This window comes from Anabrus simplex, chromosome 10 (genome assembly GCF_040414725.1).
Source record: "Anabrus simplex isolate iqAnaSimp1 chromosome 10, ASM4041472v1, whole genome shotgun sequence".
Taxonomy (NCBI): Eukaryota; Metazoa; Arthropoda; class Insecta; order Orthoptera; family Tettigoniidae; genus Anabrus; species Anabrus simplex.
Genome location: NC_090274.1, coordinates 93,404,452 through 93,426,150, shown reverse-complemented (window position 1 = coordinate 93,426,150; position 21,699 = coordinate 93,404,452). Strand labels below are relative to the sequence as shown.

The 21,699-nt window shown below is 37.0% G+C and overlaps 1 long non-coding RNA gene across 1 annotated transcript; it reads right to left on the bottom strand.

The window, feature by feature from the left end:
• Nucleotides 1-2,047: 2,047 nt before the first annotated feature.
• LOC136881894 (uncharacterized) lies at nucleotides 2,048-18,286 on the bottom strand. Its single transcript, XR_011018746.1, has 3 exons — nucleotides 18,179-18,286; nucleotides 14,791-14,918; nucleotides 2,048-2,129 (listed from the first exon to the last, which is right to left on the bottom strand). It is a non-coding gene; the product is annotated as an uncharacterized lncRNA (long non-coding RNA).
• Nucleotides 18,287-21,699: the final 3,413 nt, after the last annotated feature.

The following is a 21,699-nucleotide window of genomic DNA, read 5'->3' as shown; positions in this document are numbered from 1 at the left end:
TAATAATCTTAACACAATAGATATGGATATAAAATTTACTTTAGAATCCGAAACAGAAAAATCCATTAATTATCTAGACCTAAAGATCAATAGGCACGCTTCTTCATTTTCTTTTAGTATTTACAGAAAACCTACATAAACTGCAGTTACAATACGTAATGATTCGATACACCCCTTAGTTCATAAATGCGTGACCTATAACAGCTTGGTGAATTGCGCTTTTAGTATACCAATGTCCAAACAAAACTTGGACAAGGAACTGAACATCATTCGAGCTATGGCTAAAGCTAATGGTTTTAAAGAGAATTTTATAGAACGAATAATAAGCAAATTCAAATATCGCCCTCACACGAGTCTGATGAAAAATAAAATAGAAGCAAAGGAATTTGAAAACTTCATGTTTAATAAAGATGTATTCAGAATTACAAATATTTTCAGGAAACGTAACATTAGGATCGCATTCAAGACAGATAATAGAAGTACAACAGTTTTACATAATGTTTCGGTTGTCAACAAAGTCAATTCGTATTCTAAATCAGGGGTATATAGGTTCGAATGTAGGGACTGTGGAAGCGGATACATAGGGCAAACTGGGCGTAGCTTTAATGTCAGGTATCAGGAACACCATAACGCTGTAAAATATCACAGATTCTCAGTGGTAGGCAAACATATCCATGAGTACAAACATAAATTCACAGACATAGATAAAGACCTCGAGATCATGGAAACACTATCTAAGGGACAGAAGCTTGACATTACGGAGGCATGTCTAATACATCTAGACCAATACTATAACGTTAACCTGAATTTGAATGAAATCTCGGGAAAACCCAAGATTTTATTTGATTGTTTGATTCAATTACTTAACAAGTTAAAAATTCCAGAAAATTTGAGCGTATTACGAACTCTACATAACAACTTTGCTTACTACTGTCTTCGTCCACAACGCCCCCCGGACTCTCTCCCAAAAAGTTCGACGTTCTAGAAACTTCCCCTCTGCCGGGGCGGCATCACAGTGCACAAGATATTAGCAGACACACTCATTGCGCCGCAGCCGTCACGCGAATTACACAGCTTTAGAGGTGAGTCAGACGTATCAACAGTTAGATTCAATTAGTTTTCTTTATCAATATTCTCGCTTTTCTCTTAACTTTGGGTTTCATTATTGCAGGGTTCTATTGAACTGAGAAGACATGTCCGCCTAACAACTGTAGGGCAAATGAAATTACAGTTCCAACCACGCATACAGCAGTAAAAATACGAAGTTTTTTGTACTTAATAAATTTAAGAAGACGGCCCAGTTTTAACAATCATATTGTGGTTATTATATATTTGAAATGAACATTTTAACATCAAATGGACTGCATACAATTTTAAATCCTCAAGCTTAAGTTCGCATTTGAATTCGATAGTACGATAGTACAAAATCACAGACATTAAGGAATGTGAAGACAACTCATCAAACAGATGAGAAATTTTATATTTATGACTTACAAGAATTCTCTTGTTACATATTAGAGTTTTAATATAGCATAATTTACTGTAGATGTTTTAGGATTTAACTAGTGCAATATTCTAGTGTTTGTATATATGTATATTAAGGAGTTACGTATGACAATATGTTGTTTAATGTTTAGATTGCCAAGTTTTTTCGCACTTTCTGAGCAGCTGATGATGGTGTCAAAAATTGAACACCAAAACATGTTCTGTAATAAATAATGTTGTAAATACCATCCAACAACATTGTATTTTGTATTGAAAAGGTGGAACCCACTAGATTCTAATTTAATTGTGATCTCAGTTCAATACGGACCAAAAAATTAAGTTCCTTACATTTAATATATTACCTAGCACAAAATTTCGAACTACGTAAAGAAAATTGCTTCAAAATGTTGGAAATCTAACTATATATCTTTCTAAGGATCTTCAAAATGTCTGAATTAAAATGAGGAGTTGCTCAGTAAAGTCTATTCAGCAGTTTATTACAATGTCCATTATCAGAAAAATGGCATCAAAGTATTGGATTACCGTACTTCAAATGTAATCACCTGTGTTTCTTTTGGAACTGCCAACTCTGATTTTGGTTCTTCTTTCAAATGCATCTCTTCTGACATAATTTTGTAATTGTCCTGTGGGAAAGTAAATATATTAGACAAATTTTTCAGCCATATCTGGAAATGTATTTATATACAAGAGGGGTAAACAATTCATCATTTCCTATTAAATGAGACAGTTTCAAATCTTTATTATTATTTGTCAGAAAATCTCCATGTTGAGTATCCATAAAAGCATGACAACTAAGAGACCTTTAGGAGTGGAGGAATGTCCTGTTTGAATGCATAGAATTATTTTTGAAGAATAGAATAATTATATAACATTTAACCTTCCAAAATAACACCAAGTGATAAAGAAAATGTACAGACATATTTACAAATAATCTCCTCTTTATAAACAAACAAATTCTGAAATATTAAGAACTTCAAAATTTATCACTGTAATCTCTGACATCCTGTACCAACAAACACATCTCAGCAGAAAAATGTATCTTCCATATTTTATCTTGTATATGAAGTGCTCAGCCTGAAGGCAGGGAGGATCCTCAACAGCACTACCATCAGCTACCATACAGAGCTAGGTGTCACTGAGGAGGCAAACTAAGGAAATGAAGAGTAAGGTAGTTTTTCATTGCTTTCCTCTTCCAGCCAGACAGTGCTGTTACATACCAGTCTTTCTTGTTCACTCTACCGTACATACATACCAGCTATTTCACCACTTTTCTTACAGCATTTGGCTGTATTAGGAATGCTGTTACCCATACTGCTCATATCTCAGTCACTTTCATATCGTGAGAGCCAAGGATGAGACTGAGACCCAAAATACAAGTGACAAACTTGGTCTGAGCCAATCCAGAAGACAACAGGCTTTGAGCACACAGTATCTCACCAGAGATGGATTAGGGCAGGCCACAACATATGGAAGTCACAAGTCCTAAACAACAACATGAACCATGACCTATAGGTTATCTACAATATCATACAGGGCCTTATGCCTGACATCAGTGCTCCATATAGTCAGCTGACTGGGATACTGAAACTTGCTTTACGTTGCGCCGACACAGACAGGTCTTCCAGCGATGACAGGATAAGAAAGGGCTAGGAGTAGAAAGGAAGTGTCCCTGGCACTAATTAAGGTACAACCCCAGCATTTGCCTGGCATGAAAACAGGAAACCCTGGAAAACCATGTTCTTACCAGTACCTCAGGAAATATTTACACCACCACATCTTCAAAATCTTTGTCACTGTGGAACATCTATTGGCAGTCCAGGTTTTACAGAGGAGAGTTTTTAAAAGAAAAAGTTAGGGCTATTTCACAATCAATCCTCGGAACTTACATGTTAAGAAGAACTTGGTGCAGGACAATAACACGTTTTGTGTCTATGATGATTTAGGTCGGGGATATTTAGGCACTCGTGAGTATGAAGTGGTCATGGAAGCATTAGACTTTATGGTGGCAGCACTCAATAGGAGTTCAAAAATACCAGTGAGTGGAGGGCACATACAAAAAAATTATATAGTCAGCAGCTGTGATGGGATTGCAACTAATAGCCTTAAGAATGAAGTTCGTTGGACTGACTCCCTGTGCTCTTTTCCACATCCAGCAGAGTTTGAGCAAAAGGCATTAACTATCCTTGATGCTACTCACAATATAAAAGCAAAAGGCATTAACTATCCTTGATGCTACTCACAATATAAAACTTGCAATGAATTCCCTAGCAGAAAAGCAGGTTCTTATAGATGGTAGTGCTCCAGACCAAGAAAATATTACTGAAGTGAAATACCTGGAAGAACTTGGTACTATTACAGGAAGTAAAAGGCTTGCACACTGGTTATAGATTATGGAGAAAGAATTTAGAGTGGGTGAGACAGAAGATAAATATTTCCTTTGGTGCATGAACTTTTAGTAATTCTGTGGCTAATACAATTAAATTTTGAAGTGATCTAGTTCATGAAGTGTTTACTGGTTACGAAAGTACCATTCAGTTTGCAATGTTCCTAAATCTTGCATTTGATTTAATAAATTCATGCCATCTTACGTGTAAGCAACTCAAGGCTGCAAACAGATATTCTGTCAGTGCAAAATCAGTACTGATATTGAAAAACGCATAAGGCATCCTAATAATATTATGTTAACTGATGGTTCGATCCTCTGTAAATTTAAGAAAGTAACTGGAATGGATGGTATCATTTCTGATTTGTTAAGTGTGCAAGGTCTTGCGGAAACATACATCTGGGGAGAGGATTCTGTACTAAGATACCTCCACACATGCAGTTTAATCCAGGATCACCTGGAATTCATCCTCTCATGTGAGGAACAGAGATGGATATATAATTCTGGACAACTCTAAGCTGCATACAGGAAGTGTCTCAATGATCAGATTGTCCGGCTCCATGGCTAAATGGTTAGCATGCTGGCCTTTGGTCACAGGGGCCATGGGTTCAATTCCCAGAAGGGTCAGGAACTTTGATCATAACAGGCTAATTTCGCTGACACAGGGGCTGGGTGTGTCATCTTCATCATCATTTCAACCCTATCAAGATGTGCAGGTCGCCTACGGGTGTGAAATCAAAAGACCTGCATCTGGCAAGCAGAACTTGTCCTCGAACACTCCCATCACTAAAAGCCATATGCCATTTCATTTTTTTACAGGTCAGATAGGCCCATGGGGTACTTCTAATAGTGTTTTTAAAAGGCACTGTTTTACTGAACCCTGGTCCTGTACAGAAAATTCAACAAGAAATTGATTTTCAGAGACTTGATCCAGATCAAGTAACCAATTATGTAGTCATTTCTTTATATAGTGAATATGTTGAATATATTGCAAGCAGTGTGTGTGTAAAATATTAAGAGATAAGAATTTCATAGTGTTCTGTATTGAGGTGAGTTCACTATTGAGTTAACAGAAGGTATATGATGGTTTAACATTTCAATACTATTAAAATAAGAAACGTAAATTTTACATTCCTACTCAATTATGATTGGTACCGGTCTCAACCATTATTCTTGGTCATCAACAGCTGATCACAAATAAGCATAGAAGACAATGCACAAGTAAATAAAATGTGAAATTTAAATAATTTATTCAGTTGTTGTTTCTGAAGCACTAAACACTTTAGGGAGCACTGTGTGTTGGAAATTCAATGTTGGAAGTCTAGGCTCAATATGTATTTTTAGTTGTAGTTTGTGAGGAACTATATAATTTTAGGGATCAGCACTGAGTGCTGATAGTTCCAATATCATGAAGAAGTTGTTGATCAAATACGTGAATGTAGTACGGAGCAAGTCCTTGAAGAGTACCGAGACATGTGTAGATCATATCATTGAATTTCCAACACACAGTGTTCTCTGAAGTGTAATAGTGCTTCTTAGACAGCATCGGATGAATTTTTTAAACTTCACATGATGTTTACCAGTGCATTGCCTTTTATACTTATTTGCGATTGGCTGAAATTTCAACAAACAGTGCTACCTAAAGTGTTTTAGTGGTTCACAAACAGCAACTGACGGAATTATTTAAACTTCAAATTTTACTTAACTGTGCATTGTCTTTTATACTTATTTGTGATTGGCTGACGACAACCAAGAATAACGGTCGAAACCGGTACCAATTATGATTAAGTAGGAATGTAAAAAAATACAATTCTTATGTTACTAGTACTGAAAGTTTGAACCATCATACATCTTCTTTTAACTTAACAGTGTGTAAAATATACCTCTAAATCAATCATATATGTACAGTATTTGTGTCTTTTGCAGTGTTACATAATATCAGCCTCATATCCGTACTGGCAGTACTGAATTATACACCTACAAGACTTTAATATATCCTCTTTATCAACACAAACTTCCAGGGAACTTCACTGATAACTTCAGACCATGCAACCAATAGGTGAAAACACAGACACTGCACTAATGCGATTCATATCTTGTACTGAATATGAGGATCCAATAGAGACCTATAAAGGTATAATTCGTTTGTAGTGCACAAGCACTGACACATGTGGATTGGTGCAGTGTAATGAGTCTACGTGAAACACATACTCTTCTTATTATCATGGTTGAGATGCACAGTACGGAAGATATGACACATTTATCGTTCTTTGCCTCAGTGCTTAGACATTCATGTTTTTCTATAGGTGTCAGTTCAAAAAATCTGCAACAGGGGGGCACAATTATTATTATCATCATCAATATTCTGAATGGCTAAATTAAGATAAGAAGGACCAATCCTTCAAAATTTTGTTTCATTCTTATTCTAATACCAAGACTCTTCCTTAATGGGACTGACTGATTAAAAAATCACCATCAAGGAGGTGAACTAAAAGTGAACCAACACTCAAATCAGATAGCACTTTTGTATATCATGTAATAGGGCAATAAACTGATGATCGTGTGTAAGAATGCATTTAGTATTTTGTACTGCATAAAGAACAGAGGAATCTGCCAGGTAATTTCAGACCATGCTGCCAGTAGCGGAAAACAAGGACACTGTGCTAATGCAATTTCTATCCATGAGCACATTATGAAATGTCCTGTTAAAGGAATAGATACATACATACATATTTATTATAGACTGTTATTCCTTTTGATGTTCAGTTTGCAAGCCTCTGTGAATGTACTAATCACCACAACAATCCTCTATTTCTAGCTAGTTCTATTACTCTTATCTTTAAATCATTAGCAACTGAGTCTAATAATCGTCGCCTTGGTCTCCCCTGTATTCCTCATACCCTCAATGACCGACTCCATCATTCTCCTAGGTAACCTATCCTGCTCCTTTCGTCTCACATGACCCCACCACGATTCCTTTCATTACTGCAGCTCCATCCATTGAGTTCAATCCTAACTTAGCCTTTATGTCTTCATAACAAGTATGCTCCTGCCATTGTTCCCACCTGTTTTACCATCAATCATTCTTGTTACTTTCATATCTGTTACTTCTCAGTTGCGAGTAAGTTATCCTGTGCCCGCCGAGCTTTCACTCCTGTATAGCAAAGTTGGTCTGAAAACACACCTATGTAAAGATAGTTTCGTCTATGAGCTGACTTCATTCTTCCAGAACACTGTTGACTGCAACTGTGAAGAGACTGCATGAGCTTGATTCAAGTTCACTTACTGCCTGGGAGTGCACACATCCTAAACATTTGAAATTATCTACCTTTTCTAACTTCGTATCACCAATCTGACATTCATTTATCATGGATGTCTTACCCACTGACAACAATTTAGTCTTAGAAAGGCTATTTTCATGCCAAATTCATTGTACCTACTTTCAAGTAGACTGCAGGCTTTAGGCAAAATCTGCTGTTAAGATAAAGTCAGAATGTGCCAGATTGCTTTCACATTACTGAATTCCTTCCTGTCACTTTATACCTTTTAGCAGATGATCTATATAAACTACGAACAACAAAGGTGTTTCAAAATTCTGGCGAATACAAAAAATCTGATCCTGACAATCCCTTTATGGTCTTAAACCAAACTGCTTTTCATTCTACTACCTCTGAATCACTGACCTCACCTAGCTTCCACGATGCCAGTGAACATCTTGCCTGGTATACTGATTATTAAGATACCTTGATAATTGTTGCAATCTTTCCTCTTTGCTTGCTTATAAGTCGGTGCAAACACAGATTTCATCCAACCTGAAGGTAACTTACTAACACTCCTTGATAATCCTATTTTGTGAAGCCATTTCAACCCTTCCTTCCCAATATACTTCACCATTTCATGCCTAATTTCATTTATTCCTGCTGCTTTATGACAATGGAGTTCATCTACCATCCTTTCCAAACCTTAAGAATAATTTCACGAACATCAGTGCCCTCTTGTCACAAGAGTTGAGAAGCAATAGGGACTGCATGTAATACAAGACACAGCAATGTTGCACAAAAAACACTGTGATCCATGACTGAGAAAATTACACGTGAGAATTAATTTGATAAGTATGATGCTATACCGCAAGAATGGACTAAAGATGGTATTGCTGAAGAGAAATATTATGAAGGGGATAGAGGTAAAGGTTACATTCTACCTCATCGGCGGGGTGTATTTAAGGACAGTGCAATGATGTGAATTAGGCCAATATTCGACACATCCAGTAAAAGGAAGTGGGAGTTGTCACTGAATGACTGTAAGACAAAGATCCAAACTTAATTGAACTTACTCCCTCTGTTCTGTTCAGGTTTAGAGAGAGGCCAGTGGGTGTTAGAATATTACACGTTGGCACTTGCATGTTACTGTTGCACTTGCGTGAAAGATTTTCAGCTATACAAGGACGAAGGGAAAGGTAGACCATGCTGTCAAGATGTGTGAGATGAAAAACGGCACAAAGCTAAGAAGGCGGATGCTGATTCTGGAACTCGATCGGAAAACAGAATTAAAGATGCTGTGGTATTTGAGGTGACAGGTGCAGACTTTGCTGGAATCTTGATAATGAAGGTAAAAAGGAAGGGGTGGAATATGCTCTTTACATTTGCTGTGTATAGGGCAGTGCACTTGTAACTGGTCAGCAATTTTATAGTGAATAGATTTTTACTGAGTTTTCAATGTTTCATCACTCAATGAGAAAGACCAAAAGTGTCTACAACAATGGAACAAATTTCACTGGTACAGATAATTTGTTTTGAACTGTCAACTAAAACTACACAGAAAGAGTGTCCACAATGCAGCGAATAGAGTAGAGGATTAACCCTCCCACAGCAGGCTGGTGGGGTTGTTGGTGGCAAAGTCTGATTCAGATAGTAAAGAGAAATTTTGAGATTCATCCTCGACAGAGCTTCACTGTGTTGCGAAGAGATGACGACGCTACTGTGCGAGTATGAAGCTGTTGTTAATTCCCGTCCTCTTACCTACTTGCCTGAGAAGCCTGCAGATCTCAACCAACTTTCACCTTCAAGTATATTGCAAGACGATGTCTGCATGTGAATACTAGATTTAGATCAACTGGATTCTGTGAACTTATCAAGGAGATTTTGATTTCTACTGCAAATGCAACTGGGTTTGAGAAGAGTACCTAAGTCAGTTGATCCAGAAGCATAGTAAGATGTCTATAAACACTGGAGAAGGGGATGCGGTGTTGGTTGCAGCTGATGGGAAGATCTGGATCAAATGACCATTAACACGGGTGCTGGAAGTGTCAGATCAAAAATTAGATGGATGGCTTTTCCGGCGTTTGCTCTATTAACCAGCGCTTCGTCTTAGGTCTGACACTAGACTCTTCAGAGTGGGATGTGTCAGACCCTACCCACCGACGCTGGGGTGCATGCAGGCGAACTTATCAGAAGCTTATTATGAAGCACAGTCTGATAACTGCATACGGGAGATAAAACTCCACAATGGAATTAATTATCTCCCGTATGCAGTTATCAGACTGTGCTTCATAATAAGCTTCTGATAAGTTCGCCTGCATGCACCCCAGCGTCGGTGGGTAGGGTCTGACACATCCCACTCTGAAGAGTCTAGTGTCAGACCTAAGACGAAGCGCTGGTTAATAGAGCAAACGCCGGAAAAGCCATCCATCTAATTTTTGATCTGATTTTTGATATGCTCTATTGGTGGAAAAGAATCTAATTCCCTCCATGGGAACTTAGAATTTCCATGCTGGAAGTGTATCGAGGGAAAGAGTTGGAAGATGTTTTTTTTTGCTAGGGGCTTTACGTCGCACCGATTCAGATAGGTCTTATGGCGATGATGGGATAGGAAAGGCCTAGGAGTTTGAAGGAAGCGGCCGTGGCCTTAATTAAGGTACAGCCCCAGCATCTGCCTGGTATGAAAATGGGAAACCAAGTTGGAAGATTTGTAAGGTTGAAAACATTGTCAGGTGAGGTGAATAGTCCACATCAGCAACGTATGAAACTGCGAAGGAGGATGCTGACGACTGCCCCAGTAGCTTCACTCTCATGAACAGTCTGCCTCATCACTCTTCAAAGTGGTATTATGACAGCACGTCTACAGCTTCATGTGAATATAAAAACTGATTAAATCTACGTGACTTACAATAAATGTGGAAGTTCCTTTCAGGAAGAAAGAAAGTTTCTCACTGGCTATGTGCTTTAGGAATTAAGATTGTAAGGCATTCTGAAAAGATATCTCCCTCATTAATCCTCCCATCACAATGGTGCACATGAGCAGAAAGTTTTACAAATAGATTTCCAGTAAGGTTCGTAGGTTTTCAATAAGGTTGGCTATGTATATTTTTTTTGGAAGAGTAAAATCACTGTTTCAGTCTTCACATAAATCCCCAGTCAATTCATGGACATTGAAATATTATTGAACCTAAAAACTATCCATGCATAAGAGGATTCTAAATGTGGGTTCAAATACATCCAGTAGTTTTTCAGTTACAAGAACTCAAACAACAACGAAAAGAAAGGCAAGACCAATAAGCTAAAAAATATTTAGGTATCATTATTACACCTAAAATGGAAAATTATAAAAAAATGCTGCCAAGATAATTAATATATAGATACACAGTTGTTACAATGTTTTTAATATAGAATACATTCATTACAAATATGCATGTCTTACCAGTCCATGGACTAGAATGATGTAGCTTTCCTTGTCAATTTATCCTGTCCTACCATCTTCTTCTGTAACTAGTGCAGTGTTTTCCCCATAAATTTTGTCAGCAGAGTATCAGAATTGAGTGTATGGGTGGGGAATACTACGTACTAAAACGGATATGAAAAAAATTAATTTATTCCCCTCATGGCATTTGTACTAACAGATGGGTAACAGTAACTGCAAAATTGAACTATTTTAGTATCTTTACTCTGAACAAAACAGAGCATTTTGAACTTCTAGTGTTCTATTGCTCATTCATAATCATTCATGCTGTGGAGTGCCACACGGGTTTGTGACATCATTGAAATCTGCTAAACATTTAAACTCTGATATAATTATGTTGAAAATAATGATTTAACTACACAGTTTTACAGTATGTAATTAGTGCAAGTCTAGGTTATGTTAGCTGGGCAGTGTGTCATAGGAAACTTCGATAAGCCACAATGTTTTAAGAGCGTTGGGCACTTTCCATGTCAGTACAAAGCATCTATAATAAAAATGCAAACAGTAAAGAAATCCAAAAAATAATGCATTTGCACAGGTGATACCAGTGCTGTAATATCATGGCGGAAAAAGAGGTGGTCAACTATTTTGCCATTAACTGGTTTTTAAATAATGTATAAGGTGACTTTTCATTTCAATGGGGTACTTAACCATCTCACTATCAATATGACCCTGTAAATTCTTCACCCTAATAGTGAATAAGTGTAGTACTCCCCTAGATTTATCCCTCTGTGCAGACTCAAAAGCAACACTTTAGGAAGCCTTTAAGAGTATTGTGACAGTGGATGATCCAGTTATCAAAGATGACCATCAATGTTATAAAACCATTTCAATCAGAAGAAAAGATGAGTAAAAATCAATAATGAGCAAGCTCTCCATATAAACGTTAATTTAAATCTGTTTGTGCCAAAGAGAATAGTATAGAATTATCAATACTGCATTAATGGACTCAATCCCCTCACGATTTTATACAAAAAGGAAGCTACCAGTCACAATCAGTATTTTTATCATGAACAGTGACCATAATAACACTGCAGTAGTTTTACCTAATGAAAAAAAGTCCATAGCACTGATAGAATCAGCACTAAGTTTCAGGTACTGATATCTAAAATTCATTGGAAATATTACTGGGGCCTTATAGATAAGATAAAGGTGCTCATTCTTTAGTGTTATGTAACCACCATGCAACTATCCATGGGGAAAAATAATGAATACAAGGTTCCATTGCCAACAACTATCCACTATTTCCATTAACAATGAATGATATCCAACACATAATATACTACGGGTGTTGCTTTGGTCAGCCCTGTAAATATATTATCAGTTTCTAATTTTCAAAAATTATTTCACTCGTACATGTTTTGGGAGTTCCAACTCACTTCATCAGTGATGTATACATCATAAATCAATATTCCCCATATGATAAGGTCTAATATTACAGTAGAACTTCGATAATTCGAAATCGGTTGATTCAAAATCCTGCCTAATTCAAAGAAGCTCTCATTCCCAGAAACATGAGATACAGTTTTGCATGTTATTTCAATTGTTTTTTTCAAAATACGGATAATTCGTAATTCGAAGTACTATGTCGACCCATTACCGAAATTCAGATTTTAATTTGAAACTGCCTTTACATTTTAAAACAATAGTATGTTAGAGAGTAATTTCAACTCTAAATTTATCTGCTCCGCATCACAGAACACACGTTCCGGAACGTAGAGGGGTAGCTTTCCGCACTTCCACTTCGGTGGGTCTACAGTGCGCTTCATGATTGCAAGTTGAATGGAATCGGAATTCTTTTGTGCTCAACCTTTTAAGGAACGTCGTAATATCACGCAACATGCAGTGTGCGGAAAAACAGAATCTGCGAACACTGGCGATGCCGACAGTTGACGAAAAAACGAGGCAAACATAATAAATTCGTAGGCACCGTACAATATTGACATTGCCGGTGAAACTGCATTGCTTTATTTTAATGCGAGCCCAAACAGTCTTATGGTTTTAAAGGAGGAATTGCGAGCCGGGAAATCGTACAGTGTGAGGTAAGGTAAGGGTGTATTCTGCCCGAAGGCAGGTCCGAACCTCCGCAGAGGTGTTCCTGAGCCGGAGTTTACGTGCGGTACGGTGGCCAGTTCCTTTCCGCTCCTCCATTCCCTTGCCCCCCACCAACAGCACGTGGCAACCCATCCAACTCCTGACCACGAACAATGTTGCTTAACTTCGGAGATCTCACAGGATCCGGTGTTTCAACACGGCTACGGCCGTTGGCTACAGTGTGAGGGATGGGGGTCATAGTAGTGCGTTGCAATGCACATGGAAGCGAGATACTTTATCCCCTAGTCATAGGAAACTTCGATAAGCCACAATGTTTTAAAAGCGTCGGGCACTTTCCATGCCAGTACAAAGCATCTATAATAAAAATGCAAACAGTAAAGAAATCCAAAAAATAATGCATCTGCACAGGGGAACTGGCATAATTTATCCTCGTCTTTGAATTGTGCGATTTTTTTCTTTCGTTGCGTGAGGTTATGTTTGTCAGTGATTTATCCAAGTGAATTATTTGAACATTGTAAATGCACCTTGTTGGATACATTTTGGAAATAGTTTTTTCCATGGCATTTGAACGGTTTAAACTGTGAATCGAGGTGATTGCATGTATTAATGGGTGTTAGAATACTTCGTGACACGGCAAGTGTTTACATTTCTGAAGTACGAGACAAGTGTCATGACGGGGAATCGTACATGGATAGGGTCATAGGAAAGTTCAATTTTAACGGCATCGGGTACTTTCTGTGTAAATACAAGGCATCTAAAATGCATACAGTATAGTAATCCAATTAATAAAGCACTTGCACATGGGAGCGAGCATAGATTTCTCCTCGTCTTTGAATTGTGCTTTTTTTCTTTCTTTCATTGGGTAAGGTTATGTTTACCAGCGAGATATCCGAGTGCATTATTTGAATACTGTAAATGCACCTTCTTGGATACATTTTGGAAATAGTTCTTTTTTCATGGCATTGAAAGGTATAAACTGTGAATCAAGTTTAAATGCATGCAGTAACGGGCCTTAGAATATTTTGTAATACGGCAAGGGTTGATACTTCTGAATTGCGAATTGGCGGTTAATTCAAAATCACGTAATTCGAAGTCCGATTTTTGAGTCCCAACGACTTCAAATTAACAAGGTTTTACTGTATTCATCTATGCATAAGACATCACAATTATTACACATAATGACCATTTCTTGATAATGTTTGTTGTAATGGAAAAGTTGTTCCTATCTTATGTAACACTTTAAAACATGTATTAAAACATCAGATTGTTTCCTTAGAAAAACTGATCAGTGATAAAATGTTTCTTGGTACTGTTTGTTCCGTTGTAGCCACTTAAGCATAGGCCTATTAAAAAATTAACTCTCATACTACAGAAGTTAATATTTTTGCCTTGTTATCCTTAGAACACTTTCTAGAATGAACTACTTGACCACTGAATTATTTGATTCCTTAAGATCTAAACATGCAATTCATTATATCATGTCAGATGGAATATTTCTATGTTGGTGTTGGGCTGGAATTTTGAAACTCCCGTCATGTCCTTGAATTTGTGGTTATTATTTGCTCTTCTTATTGTAAATTATCGAAGCGGAGCAAGACTACCCGCTCACCAGCCAAACACTTATTGATTCCATGTCGTGCAAACTAGGTTTAAAAGTTTTGAAACACTAAGATGACGGAAATCGTTTCCGCAAGTGGTTAATGTATTTCAGCACCTTTTATACCATCAGGGTGATAAAGGATTTAATATGTCAACTTGAAACCAGATGGCAAGCCCTCCACAACCTGAGTTACGCAGACTGCCATTTTTCCCGACAAGAGCTACAAAGCAAAGAGAGATAAAAAGAAACCCAATTCTTCCTCAGCTTTCAGACATGCTGTGCCAAATAAGAGGTGCCTGCCAGTAAATTTGGCATTTGTGTAATCATAAAAAATATACTTAGTCAATTTGTGATTAGTATACAAATATTCACGTGCCTTAAGAATAGACAGCAAGATACTCATATATCTTCTGAACATCAGATAAATGTAGAGTTATGTAACCAGTAAAACTCAGATGACTGCTATGGTTTTAATTGTAATCACTATAAAGTTACCTGGAATTATACTTACGCATGGAGTATTTGATGTTTCCTCATAGCAGATTGGTTCCTCTTTGATCTTTACTTCTAAGTCCATTTTAAATAGCATGTGAAGGTATAGACGATTCTGGGATGTAGATTACTTCCAGAGACCTTGCACTGAAACATGAACAACAAACACTATTACTGCTGTTTTGTAGTCAAGTCTGTAGTTTTAGGTGACTGTTGATATTGTGCCCATAGCCACAGGACCTCCAGTATTACCTGGAAACTGAACTTCAGGGATAAACATTTTCAATGAAAGAACATCCCACACCAACTGAATGGGATTAATTTGCACACCCCTTGTGAAAAGCCTAAGACTATGCAACTTTCATATCGCCCACTACACTGGGGGTGTAATGACAGGTTTACGTACCTCTTTTATTTTTACGATTTGTTTACATCACACTGACACAAATAGAACTTATGACATTATGGCTAGAAGTGGGAAGCAAGTGACTCTGGTCTTGAGTAAGGTAGAGTCTCAGCATTTCTTTGGTGTGAAAATGGGAAAACACAGAAAACTGTCTCTAGGGCTGTGACTTCCTTCCACTCCTAACCTTTTCCTAACCCATCCCATCCCTATCTGTGTCAGTGCAATGTAAAGCCAATTGTAATGAGAAAAAAGAAAAAAGAAATTCTACAATGGAACTTTCAAAACTATTAATTTCTTGTTCAACTTGGAGGGCAAATGATCTGCTTTTAGTCACTGTGAAGACACAATACCCACGCCCTGTCCATCCGCTAGCCGTACTGGTCGTGTACATTTTGTACTGCTCAACAAAAACTCTCTTTCCACTAGAGACCAGCAGTGTTTCAGATACAAAATATATTATTAGAAAGTCACTATTAGGAATGTTCTGATATAGTACATTCAGTTTTGTTTTCAATCCACAAACCTTCAGATAGTAAGTGGTGAGCCCAGTCTTATTCATAACACTTAAAAGTTATGTAAGTCATCCTGGATGTTAATGACAATTGCGGGGAAGCCCTGTGCCTTATGTATTTTAATAAGCCAGTTTCTTACACAGATATAGCCATAGTTCTTCTCTTGATGCACAGTACTCACCTGGACTAGCAGCCCCTTTAAGAGCTAATATATAATATGTTGAATCAGTAGCAGTTTAGCAAGATTCCTTACTGATCAAACTAATTATTTGACAGAGGATAGCCAGATACTCATTGGCAACTTTATCCAAAAAGTTGCAACCATTACTGATTATACTACAATATATACTGTATGTCCATTACAACAAAAAGTTTTGAACTGGCTATGAACTTCTTTGTTACAACAAACAGTTCCAAACTGGTTATGAACTCCTCGTTATAACAGTTCTGAACTGGCTATAAACCACTCTGTTACAACAAACAGTTCTGAACTAGCTATGAACTCCTTCAAAATTATTTTAATGAGCATACATGAATCGCAATGCTTCCAGAACTGATTGGTAATAATTGTTTGTTGGAATTAGTAAATGGCATTTCTAAACTGTATCAACGCCATCTATGAATTGTCACAAAACATTTAACAATGGATGATGGAAGACCTCGCCATTTGAATGAGAAGTACTGCATGTAGTCCCACCACTCACTGGTTGAATCAAATGTGCATGTGAACAACATGCAGTCCCTGCTATTGAATGTGCCATGTTGGCAATGGTTCTGAAATGGTTCTAAACGAAGTTAGAACAGCTTGAATTCAGAACTCACAGTTCAGAAGCAGTTCTGAATTTCTGTTGGAACAGAATGTACACTGGCACCAAAAAGTATTGGCACAGACACCTATTCGCATATAACACAACTGTATAAATACTATGAACATTATATGTATACCATTAACCCTTATTCAACAAAGGAAATAATTTGTAGATTAAAATATTTTCTAAACACAACTTAAACACATGTAATCTATTCAATTAGGGTTTCCTCCAGCTCAAACAAGTATTGGCACACTGTACATCATTTGTTATTGTGCTTTACAAATTTGTGCAATCGGAGTTGACAAACAGTTTAGTCACTTGCCTGTTGACTTGTTATGATGAATCCAAAGGTAAAGGGGCATTCCGTGTCCTTCTGCACCAAGGTGGTTTTCTTGCATTTGCAGGGTAAAAGTTACCGTGAAATTGGTAAAGAACTTTCTGTTACATATTCAACAGTGCGGGCAATCATCCAGAAGTTTCAAGAGACTGGTACAACAGACAATAAACGCAGATCTGGACGTCCAAATCTTCTTAAATGTAGGGAGCATTGAAGCATAGTTGGTCTTGCACTAAAGGAGTTCGTAAAAACGGAGGGTCGATTGTATCGGACATTCAGTCAACGTCCAACAAACCGGTCAGTCCTCAAAGTATTAGGAATGTTTGGAATGCAGCTGATATTCACGGGTGATCTCTCAGAAAAAAAACATTTATTTTGGAAATTAACTGAAGAAAACACTTCCAGTTCACCAAAGATTATGACAATAAATCGATTGAATTTTGGAATTCAGTGAGTGGTATTTTCTGACGAATGCAAGTTTAACTTGTTTGGATCTGATGGAAATGTAAAAGTGTGGTGCAAACCAAATACAGAGCTCCAATCACAACATGCCCTACCTACAGAAAAACATGAGGTAGGAAGCATAGTGGTTTGGGAATGCATGGGAACTACTGGTGTTGGTGACATGGCAATTATTGAAGGTGTCATGGATCATCATAAATATACCGATGTGTTGCAAGGCCAATTATGTAGCAGTGTACAGAAACTGGGTCTTGATGGCATCTTTTACTTTGAACAAGACAATGACCCGCAACATACGGCTCTGCAAACGCGGGAGTGGTTACTATATAATGCACCAAGAAGAGTTTTAACTCAACAGAGAGCCCTGATCTTATACCCAATAGAGCATCTTTGGAATCACATGGAGACAAAAGTTTGAAAATATCGTTCTACAGGGAAGTGCGAGCTTCAGATGGTGTTGTAGTTGGAATGGTCGAAGATCTCAGGAGAGATAACTCGCAACATGGTGCCCTCCATGCCAAGATGTCTAGAAACTGTCATCAGAGCCAACGGTATGCACACAGGCTACTAGACTTGAGTTGCGTGAATTACAGACTTTAATTTCATTTGTGTACGGGTGTGCCAATACTTTTTTGATGTGTAGACCAACTAATTTTGTTTTGTAAACATTTATTTTTGTAGTGAGAAACCAATTATACACGAAGAACCTGATATTTACTTCTGTACATTTCAATCACTTTTATTAGTGTGGAATTTGTATATAATGGTAGGTGTGCCAAAATGTTTGGTAGCACTGCGCATGAGCAGGCTATTCAGAATCAATTCGGTACCATGTTGGGAAAAGTTTGAATGGAACTGAACAATAAAACGTAAGTTACCTTATTTCCTATCACGTAAAGTTCGAATTTGAAGTTCCTTATGGAGATGCACAAGCCTGAGACTCCTTTGGACACGGTGTAAAACGTAAGAAACTGCAATTACCTGTAGCAGAAAATCTTAAGTGAAACAGCACAATCCACAGATGAAACCTGCACAAGCAGCCGCAATATGTCCAAGATGTACAGTACAAAACAAATTAATTGGAACATTAAATAACAACAAGCCAACCACTTTAAAAGTAAACCGGAAATAGTGAATAGGGCTCCTCACAAATTTATAACCAGTGTGTCGTTCCTCGACCATATGCATACACACCCTGTATAATTCACTTATCTGCAGCTAACTACTACACATGGATAGAACCAACACTCGTTAATGGCAGTACCTAAGTGTTACAACAAATATTCCATTTTTCCATTAGGCTGTTATGAAATACAATACGATTCCATAAATAATTTTGTTTTACAGAACATCAGTTCATATACAGTTGCTTCTCACCTGGACGGAAACAACTCTACTGGCCCGTCAAAATCTTACAGTGCGGTTAGGTGCTTGTACCTAAACAGCAGGAGTATCCGAAACAAACTTGAGGAAATAGAAATTCTGTTGCACATTATAGGCCAGGTAGATATATTGGATGTGACAGAAACTTGGGTAAAAAGTGAGGAGGCGAAATATTATAATATACCAAATTATAGAAGCATCTTTTCACACAGAGACGGCAAAGCTGGAGGTGGCTTAGGTATTTACATTTCGCACTGTTGCAAAGCAAATGTGAAAATGAATTGTGAACTTGATCATAGCTTGATATGGGTTGAAATTTATAGGGATAAATTTAGTAGTAGTAAATATAAAAGTATTGATTTAATTGCAGGATATAACCCAAATAGGAATAATGCCATACCATTTCTAGCATCCCTCGAAAATTTTCTAAGTAAAACAACTAACAATTTATGCCTATTTTTGGGTGACACGAATATTGATATCTTAACTAGTGACCAACTAAAAAGAAAATACATGAACCTGCTTTCTTGCTGTGATTTCAAGCAATGCAATAATGTATATCCAACACGAATATGTGATACCACAAGCATTTTAATAGATCATGTGTCTATAAATAATTCTGGAATATATTATTATTTATCAAATGTTGGTAGCTATATAAGTGACCACAATATATTAATATTTGATATTCTTTTGCCAAATTCTAAATCTCCATCACAATCGCTTGAACTGAAAAGGCTGAAAGCAACTAATGTAGACCAAAATAATGATAGACCTGAAAGTAGTAATATCACTGAACATAACACAAAAGTCATAAACAACACTACTAGTAGAATTGACATAATGTATAATTCCTTTATTGACCAGCTACCGCTTGGTACACAGAAACAGAAAGCACAAAGACATCGAACACAAAGAACTGGTAGCTTGCCATGGATATCTTCTGAACTTCTCAGCCTTATTAAGCGACGTGACATTTTACATGCAAAACTTAAAAATCCCACCCTAAAGAATAACATCAATCTCAATCAGGAATATCGCAGGTGTAGAAACAATGTGACAAATCTAAAAAGGAGCTTAAAAAACAAATATTACTCTGAAAAATTTAGAATTCATAACAAGAACCCAAAGGAAACGTGGAAAATAATCAATGAAATCATACATAACAGAAAAACAACAAAAGGCGATAATTGTACATCTCTAAATAGATAACAAGATAATTACAGACAGTCAGGAAATATGTGAATCATTAAATTTATATTTTACAAACATTGCTAAAAGCCTGGCTTCAGCATTCCCTCCCCAGAGCACTGAAACACTTGCAGTTCCTAGTTACTTGAACTCATTTTACCTATATCCAACTGATGAAACAGAAGTAAGATCTATAATATCAAATCTAAAAAACAAGAGTAGCTGTGGGCAGGATGGTATAACTGCCAACTTTCTAAAAGAATTCCAGGATTCTTTAAGTGGGATGCTAACAGATATCATTAACGAATCCTTGGCATCTGGTACATTACCTAGTGAGCTAAAAGTAGCTAAAGTAGTTCCTGTCTTCAAGGGTGGGGACGGGAGGAATCCTAGTAACTATAGGCCTATCTGTATTCTTTCCATAAACTCCAAAATATTAGAAACTATTGTTAAAAAGAGACTTCTCACTTTTTTAAACAAAAATAATTTCTTTTACAATGCACAATATGGCTTTCGTGAGAACTCTAACACTGAAATAGCAACCGTAGATCTCATAAATATGCTGCAAGAGTCAATAGATTTTAGTAGTTTTGCTGGTGGGTTGTTTATAGATCTAAAGAAGGCCTTTGATACAGTGGACCATGAAAGACTGTTAGCTAAATTAGAGAGAGCAGGAGTTCGTGGTGTTGCATTGAAGTGGTTTGATAATTATCTGTCCAATAGAAAACAGTATGTAGTCCTGAATAACTGTAGGAGCTCAGCAATTAGGGTAACCCATGGCGTTCCACAGGGGTCAGTATTAGGGCCGATTCTCTTCCTAGTCTACATCAATGATATTGCAACTTGCCGCTTGAAAGGACGTATCACACTGTATGCCGACGACACAAACTTGTTCTATACTGGTAGTAATATAGACTCCATTGTTAAGGATATGCAGGAAGACCTCAATACTCTGTGCTTTTGGTTTCAAGCAAATAAATTAACTATTAATGTGCAAAAGACTAATTATATGATAATGACAAAACAAGGTCAGAATGAAACCCCACACAGTAAAATATATATGCAGAATACTGAAATAAAACTAGTTAGAACTGTCAAATATCTTGGGTTGGTGATTGATAGGAACTTGAACTGGACAGACCATTTTGAATACATTACTAAAAAGATCACACCTGTTGCAGGAATTTTAAAGAAACTTAGTTATCTTATCCCACAACATCTTCTAAAACACATCTACTACTCTTTAATTCATAGTCACCTACAATATTTGAATGTAATCTGGATGCGCTGTAAGAAGTCCGACTTAAATGAGCTAATGGTAGTACAAAATAGAGCTGTTAGAAATATACTTAATCTTCCCTACTTAACACCAATAAAATATCTACACCTAAGTGCTAAAATACCACCCTAAGCATGAGTGCAGAATTCAATACAGCTGTACTCATGTATAAAATAAAACATAAATTTATACAACACAACACCACATATACTCTGAATTCTGACAACCATCCATATAGTACTAGGCATGCAAATGACTTTGCCTTATACAATGTTTGCTCTTATAAATATGGTATAAACAGCTTGAAGTTCTCTGCGATCCAGTTATTTAATAACATCCCTGTGGAGATAAAAACAGCACCAACTTTGGCAAAATTCAAACAAAGAGTCAAGCATTATTTTTGGGAAAGGTACAGTGCTGTTTAAATCAAAATATCAGATGTCATTTAAGGCATTCTCCCAAACAATCTTGCAAACTGTCCGGAACTATTCTTGTACCACTACAACTTTTATGTTATGTAAATGTAAATACTCTGTAATCTGTTCT